The sequence below is a fragment of the Lipotes vexillifer genome, unplaced genomic scaffold (genome assembly GCF_000442215.2).
Source record: "Lipotes vexillifer unplaced genomic scaffold, Lipotes_vexillifer_v1.1 scaffold1256, whole genome shotgun sequence".
Classification (NCBI taxonomy): domain Eukaryota; kingdom Metazoa; phylum Chordata; class Mammalia; order Artiodactyla; family Lipotidae; genus Lipotes; species Lipotes vexillifer.
In genome coordinates this window covers 850374-859045 of record NW_006780496.1, presented here as the reverse complement: position 1 = coordinate 859045, position 8672 = coordinate 850374, and positions in this window count along the sequence as shown.

Here is an 8672-nt window from a genome sequence, read left to right as displayed (position 1 = left end):
GAGGCGCACCACAAAAAAAAAAAAAAAAAAAAAAAAAAAAAAAAAAAAAATGCAACTTGGGACACTTGTGAAATGAATTTGACAGTAACGATGAAACCCTGAGTGTGCCTTAGTACACATACTTATCTTAAAACTTTAAAATGCAACCAATTAGCAATCTGGCCTCAAAAAAGCAAAGGTATATACTTTAGAATATATTTATAGCTCTTCCTGAGGATTCTGATATTTTCAGGAAGCATTAAGCCCCTACACATTATTTATGATTTGAGCTAAATTTGAAATGGCTCAATTAGTGAGAAGGTAAATTTAGGTCCCTAAATAAAAGTGTCCTTTGGTTTCTCATTTTAATTGTCCTAGATTGCACAGGAAATATTAGTACTAGCTTAGGCTTCACTTAACTAAGTGTAGAGTAGAGTAATTTGCCAATGCAATCAATTTAGTAAAATAGCCAATCAGGAAAATTCTTCTCCAATTCTATAATTTTTCTAAGGATCAGGTAGTTTTATATGAACTAATTGGAAAATAAACACCATATTTCATTTTGTCAGGTTAAACACAGTCTTTGGGGAAAGTGAGATGACCAGAATTTAGTGAAAAGCAAAAATAAATAAGCAAAACCACAGAAATATTTAACCATATGGTTATTGGGTAGGAGCTAGCTACCTTCAGGCTATCGTTTGTAAAGTCTAGGACAAGTATCTCCGTATCTCCTCATAACTGTAACTCTGGTTTTCTCATTCATATAACACTAAACGTAAGCTCCTGGTATAATGAATGATATGTACTACTTGCATTCTCAGTTGCTAGTATTTGAATTTTATTTTCTTATGTAGAAATATATTCAACTCCTGAATGATAGCAGATAATGTTGTGATGCTGTCTTCTGAAGGAATTATGTTAGCTTTTTTTTTTTTTCCTTGAGGCACGGATCAGGGATTATTCATTCAACAAACATGTATTCAGTGCATACCATGTGCTAGGCACTCTCCTCAGTACATAAGGTATATCAAAAAAACAAAACAAAACAAAAACCTCCACCCTCATGTAGCTGACATTCCAGTGAGCAGAGACAAATGGTAAACAATAAACATACTGTGTCAATTACATTGTATTTTAGAGGGTGCTAAGTGCTAAGGTAAAGGAGAAAAAAGCCAGGGAAAAGGCGATTGGGAATGCGAGGTTGTGGGATGGAGGGTGGGAGGAGGGAATGATTGTTGTATTAAAATAAGAAATAAAAAGCGAGGAAATCAGCCAAATGAAAATCTAGAGGAAAAGCATTGCAGGCAAAGAGAACGCCATTGGAGGGTTTGTGCAGAAGAGTAACATGATCTAAGTTATATTTTTAAAGGATTAGTCAGTTTGCTGTGTTGAGAAGAGATTATGGGTACAAGGGTAGTGACCAAGACAAGACAAAGCTTGACTAAACTTTAGACAGGTTTCTACCTGGCTATAGGCTCCCCACTTCCCTTTTCTTAGAGCATTAACTTTAGAAAACTTGCAGTTGCAAATTCTTTCTCTGACCCTTTGAGATGTAAATCTTTCCCCAACCTCTCGCCAGTTCTACAACCCAGGAATGTCTTTCTCAAGGATCTGGGAACCATCTCTTTGAAATATAATCATCAAGAAGATGGTGTCCCTGTCTCCCAGTCTCTGTGGGAGGGTAGGAGCCTAACTTGGATAAGCACCAATTAGCAAATACAGATGACCTAATCACATTGACAGCTTCCCCCCTAAGGTTCTTCAAGGCTTTTCCACTAGCTCATTCTAGTGCTTAAAAATTCTTTTGCCTTTTGTTTCAGCAGAGTTGAAGTTGAGTTCAGTATTCTTCCCTATTGAAATAGTCTTGAATAAAGTCTTGTCTTTAAATAATTTTCAATGAAATTTTTCTTTTATAATTCAGGCAGGAAGATCTATTAGGAGGCTCTTAGGTTATCTAGGTAAGAGATGATAGTGGCTTAGATGTGGGTGATAGTAGTCAGAATATACTTTAAAGCTAGTCTTTACTCAGAATTGTCTGGCAGAAGGAATATAAGGAGTCAGGTATATCTCCTGCAAGGATTTTGGCCTCAGTGACTGGAAGGAAGGGATTGCTATTGCTGTGATGAGGTGGGTTATGGATTAAGCATGTCAGCATGTTTGTCTGAACTCACCTTGATTTCTTGTACAATTGAAGGAAAATATTTAAAGTATTCTTGCCATTTTTGTTCTAGAAGAAGAAATGCATTGCTTTGAGTGACTCAAAATGCTTATTTTTTTAATTAGATTTAGTGTCAGGAATAATTTTATTTAGTTAATTTTTATTGTGGATAAACATCATGTGTAAGGCTGGAAAACCCACCAGCCAGCTATGTTTCAAAGGAGAGCTTAAAGAACAACTTATTTACCAAAGCAATAAAGAATGTGCTTGTGACAAGGGTAACAGAATTCAAACAGAGAGTTTTGGTAGATGATCTCTGGAGGCCAGGGCTGATGATAGAGATGATGTTACAGAGCTGGACTTCCTGACAACAGTGGAGATATTAGGCAGTTACTACTAGAAGGAAGCTGGGAGCAATTATTGTGATGTGTAGCAAAGTTGGTGTAGTAACCAGAGCAGTATGACCTGCAAAGAGCACAGTGCTCTTAGGGGCAAGGTTGATGAACAGCCAACAAGAATGATGCTTAATTTATATAACTGAGAGAAATCAAGGATAGCTGATCAGGAGGATGAAAACCTGCCTTAATGAAAAGGCACAAGCTCTTGCCAATTTTCAGACTTAAGTTGGATCTCAGACCCAGAATCCACTGACTGAAGAAGCTGAGTCCCACAAGGAAGGAATCTGTAACCCATGACAAGTGTATATGGAAATGATTCTCTCAGTTCTTCACAAGGCAGCCATAGCCATTTACTCAGGTCATTGTACACTGGGGAAATGAGAAAACAAGATATTTTGAGGACTGTTGGACACAGGGTCTGAATACACATTGATTTCCAACGATCTGAAGCATTATAATGGGTCCCCTGCTGGAGTGGGGGCATATGTAGATCAGCTAATAAACTGAGCTCTGTCATATATCTGACTCACAATGGGTCTACTAGGTGTATGAACCCACCTCATGTTTATTTCCTAATTCTCCAGATGTGTAACTCCAAATGTATAACTTGGTAGTTGTCAGAACCCTCACGTTGGGTCCTTGGCTTATGTGTGGGGTTAGAGCTATCCTAATGGGAAAGGCCAAGAGGATACTTTTATATCCTAGACATCACCCCCTTGGCCAAAATAGTAAATTAAAAGTATATCGCATTTTTGGAGAGTGGCAAAGATTAGCGCCACATCTTAAGACTTAGAGGGGTGGTGGTAATCATACCTCATTTAACGCACCACTCTGACTCCTACAATAACCAGCCGGGTCATGGCAGATAAAAAGACGGCTGTAAACTCAAATGCAGCTGCTGTGCCATATGTGGTATTTTGTTGCACCAGTTGTAGCTGCTGTACTATACCGTATGTGGTATTTTTCCTAGAGTAGATCATTACAGCCTCAGATACATGATATGTAGTCATTGATTTGGTGAATGTGTTCTTTACTTTATCACCATCAGGAAAGAGAATGAGACAGAAATATTATCTGTATTAGTCTGCTCAGCTGCCATAACAAAATACCACAGACTGGATGACTTAAACAACAGAAATGTATCTTTTCACAGTTCTGGGGGCTGGAAGACCAAGATCAGGGTTTCAGTAGGGTTAGTTTCTGGTGACACCTTTCTTCCTAACTCTTTTCACTGTGTCCTCACATGGCTGTTCCTCTGTGTGTGCACACTCCTGGTGTCTTTTTCTCTTCTTATAAGGACACCAGTCCTATTGGATCAGAGCCGTATCCTTATGACCTCGTTTAACTTTAGTTACCTCCTTAAAGGCCCTATCTCCAAATACAGTCACTTTGGGGGTTAGGATTTCAAAACGTGGATTTTGGGAGGACACAATTCAGCCCATAGTAGTAGCCATTTATGATCTTTCCCCAAGGCTATGTTAAGACTTCCATCCTTTGTTGTAAAATAGTCTGATGGGTTCTGAACTGTCTTCACATTCTGCAGAAAAAGACACTAGTTAACTATATGAAGTGCATCATATTAATTAGACCTGATTATCAAGAAATCATGAGTACGTTGGAGGCCCATGCATGGTAAGCACATGTGCTTGAAAGGTTAGGAGGTAAACCTTACAAAAGGATCCACCACAAAGATGAGATGTTTAGGGATCCCTGGTGTAGGGCATGGCAGGACATCCCCCCTAATAAAGCACAAATTATTGCATTTTTCATTGCTAGGAAGGAAGCACAATGCTTGATAGGCTTTTTTCTTAAGGTTCAGAGGGCATAAAATTCCACACTTGTGGAATATTGTTCCAACCAACATGTTAGGTGGCACAGATGGTTGCCTTCTTTGAATGGAGCCCAGAGCAGAAAAGTGGTCTGCAGCATATCCAGGCTGTGGTGCAAGAAGCCTTGCTGCTTGGACCATATGGCCTTTGTGTTATTGGAGGTATCTTCTGTGATAAAAGTTACCACGTAGACTTCACGGCAAGTTACAGTAGGAGAATCACAATGTAGATCTCTAGGATCTGGAGCAGCATCACGCCATCTGCATCAGAAAACTATGAACTATTAGAAAAACATCTGGAATGCTAGTGGACCATAGTAGAGATGGAGCATTTAACTGTAGGGTATCAAGTGTTCATGCAGCCTGAACTGTCCAACATGAGCTGGAGTTATCTCAGACACACACAGTGATAAGGACCAGAAGTAATCCATTTTAAGTTGGAAGTGATGCATTAGAGGTTGTGCGCAGGCAGGGCTAAAACACACAAGTAAGCTAAATGAGCCTATGGCCCAAAAACCCATATCATCATCATCGCCTCTGCACAAGTGCTTCTTCCTCAGTTCATATCCATGACAGCATAGGGGAGGGAGGTTCCTTATTACCAGCTGATGGAGGCAGAAAAAGGCCAGGTTGGGTTCATAAACATGTATGCAAAGTAGAAAATAGATTGCTGCTCAACTTCAGCCCCAGTCACAGGTGGACTGGAAGACAGTGCTGATGAGAAGTCATCACTGGGCAGAGCTTTAGTTGGAGAATTGTGTAATTCACTTTGTGGGAAAAAAAAGAAGTAACTTGAGATTTAAAAAAATATTCATGGTATATGCTCAGTAGTGCACAGTGTTCATTGCAGCACTATTTACAATAGCCAGGACATGGAGCCAACGTTAATCGACAGATGAATGGATAAAGAAGATGTGGCACATATATACAATGGAGTATTACTCAGCCATAAAAAGAAACGAAACTGAGTTATTTGTAGTGAGGTGGGTGGACCTAGAGTCTGTCATATAGAGTGAAGTAAGTCAGAAAGAGAAAGACAAATACCGTATGCTAACACACATATATGGAATCTTTTTTTTTTTTTTTTTTAACATCTTTATTGGGGTATAATTGCTTTACAATGGTGTGTTAGTTTCTGCTTTATAACAGAGTGAGTCAGTTATACATATATATATGTTCCCATATCTCTTCCCTCTTTGTAGGATATTTTTAAAACAATAAATGAAAGAGCATGCCTTCCAGGGTAGTTCCTAAATCTGCCAAGTAAACAAAAGTCTACACTGGATTGGTTTTCCCTTTATCTCATTTCATGAGCCAAAGGAAACCAGAGCGTTTCAAAGGAGACACAGCAGAGAGGAAAGGGGGAAATCTGGTGAAATTTCCACCTAGTCCTCTGCAAAAAATAAAAAAAGTGGAAGGGAGAGAGGACTTTCTTGTCAAATTTCAAATGCGGCTCTGCAGAACAAAAGAGGAAAATGAGACCTGCAATTACCTCAGCTTTCAGAGATCAGTACAAATCACCTTAATCCCCCAGACTCTGTACCACTGTCATATTTTATTTTATTTTCAACAGGTGTACAAATTGTTTGGACTGGAGCTGGAAAACACCATTCAGACTCTATCGGCTGAACCAAAAGCAGAGTATTTCATCACTTTATTTGCTGTTGGTCATCTGGTATTCCCTCCAGGAAAGAGGATTTTATTTGCATCACTCTGATCTATTTTAATCAGATTGTCAGCAGAAAATACTCTGACTTTCCTCACAAAAGGGATTCAATTAGCTGAGCATTCCCTTAGTTTAGATCTGAGAGGTAAAGCAACTGTTACTAGCTTTAATTTGACTTTAACAGTTCGACTGTGGAAAATAATAAAGTTCAGCAGAGTCTGTCCTATACCCATGTTGGATGCTGTTTTATACTTGAGGACCTCTTTATAAACTCTTTTCTACAGCTATTTAACAGAAACTTTCTGAGGTCATTAAGTGACCAAGGGGAAAGGGGACCCTCTTCTACACCACAGCCATTGCCCACCCTGAGAGCCAATATTCACAGTGGTAAAAAGAATCTGCATCAGATCAGGTCCTCTGAGAAGCAGAAACTGAGACGAGATTAGCCGTACAAGAGACTTGAACGGTTACGTTTGCCAAGTCAGGGGCTACTTCAGTAGAAGCAGGTCAGATCCTGAGAAGGTCACCACCAATCTGAGTGTTGCTTCATCGAGAAGACTTTGCATCTCTCTGTCCCCAAAAGAAATCGGCTGCATATTGCATTTCCTTGGCATGTTTGAAAACTATATTTTGAACTCGCTGGAGCCTCATCCCAGTGAAGAGGGATATGATTACCTCTGATTGACCAGGTCTGACGGTAAGAGAGTGAGAGTTAGTGCTCCATAAATTACACAGAGTGTGTATCAAGATGAAAATAAAAGCTGCAATGTGCAGACAGGAGGGGTGAAGGGTCCATTGAAAATCAGAGACATTAGCAGCTCATCACATTATTTGTGGGTTATCAGGAGACAGAGGTAATGAAAGTGAGACCTATATTCTTGATCAATAAGAGTTTGACTGCATTTTGAGTTCATTTTCCCCTGCCGAGAGAGACAGCAGGCTTTACTATCGATCACCATGCTAATCCATAACCAGACTGGGCCTTAGCCTGGTGGAGCAAGCAGGAAAAATAAGATAATAAGCAGGAACTCTTGATCTTTTATTATGGTGTGCTAGATAAAGAGAGTGTGGGAGTTCAAGGTGGAATACTTTATAGTTAACCCTTACATTCCCTCTTAATTTGGAATGCATGAGAAGAAAAATTGCAGCCCACCATACTCTGACTTTTATTTGACCTTATTTTGCCTGCTTCCTAACTAACAGGCACCAAGGACCCTTTTTAAAGATTGGAGGCAGATAGTAACAGGGCCAAGGGACATTTGCAACCATTTTAGGCCCTTAGTAAGGAGGATGCACGCCCAGACCCCACTCACAAAAGTCAAATCAGATGAAGTGTTAATTGTACCTTTTACATTTTGGGTTATATTTTCTATATTTGTCGTGATATTTCAGAGTCACTGAATCTCAGCATCCTTATGTAAGTGAATTGGTAATAATATGTTTCACTCTGCTAACTCAATAGTGAGCATAATTTAGCTTGTGTTTAAGGAAACAAGAAAAATGAAGACATTAGAGTTCTGTTGCCGTGACTCCGTGATCTCAAAGAAGTCTGCTGGGTCCCTAAAACTGGCATTATAGAGGATCTAGAACCATCTTAGAAAGATAACAGTCCACCTTTTCTTTCAAAACCTCCGGATACACCTCCTTGATCTAACTTAAACCCCCGCTATAATTTAGGTATTTCCTGCCCTGCTTAATCTACAACAAAAATCAACTCTTTGTCAGTGACTCAATATTTACTCACAGTTGTTTTTGCTGAAATGTAGACTAGCTCTACCACTAACCCATCTGATACCTTTGTACAATTAGGAAAATGCGATCCCTCTCACAAGCACAGGCACAAGCAAAGGGGTAGCTTTCAGCCTTCCTTCCTCTCCTCTCTTCCCAGGATCCTTGCACACCGTCCTAAGAGGTGGCCTTGATATGCACACAACAGCAAAGAAAGCAGGCTGGTGATGTGAATTTAACCAATCCTCTTGAACCTTACACAGACACCATTTAGTTTTCACTCTGTGTTCTTGTCCCAACTCAGCTGTTTCTCATTTTGATATTTCCTGTGCTTTTCCAACTGAGTTTCCATCTGCTTCTTAAAAGATGCTCATCCTTCCACCTAATATGCACCTATTAAGAATGGCAGCATGTCACCCTAGAGTTAAGTACGTATTCATAACAAGAGGAGGAGTGGTGTGTGTCAGCATGTCAGTATGTGAGAGAGAGGGCAAAGGAAACAAAGTGTTCTACTTCAGAAGCATAATACTTAAGCTGCTCTAATTAAAATAACTGGGAGATCCATTTGAAAATAACAAATTTAAGTATAAAACTTTTTAAAAATGAAATGCCTTGTGATTATTTAGCCCCTTATTGTTGGATAACCAGGGAAGTTAAACAACTTGAACAAGCTCATACCATTATTACGTAGGGAAAATGGACCCTAACCCAGGACTTCTGAAGCTGGAACCGGAGTTATTTTTATGAGTAAATTAGGTGGGATAAGGAGGGTGGGAGGGAGATGCAAGAGAAAGGAGATATGGGGATATATGTTTTTGTATAGCTGATTCACTTTGTTATACAGCAGAAACTAACACATCATTATAAAGCAATTATACTCCAATAAAGATGTTAAAAAAATAAAATAAAATAAAA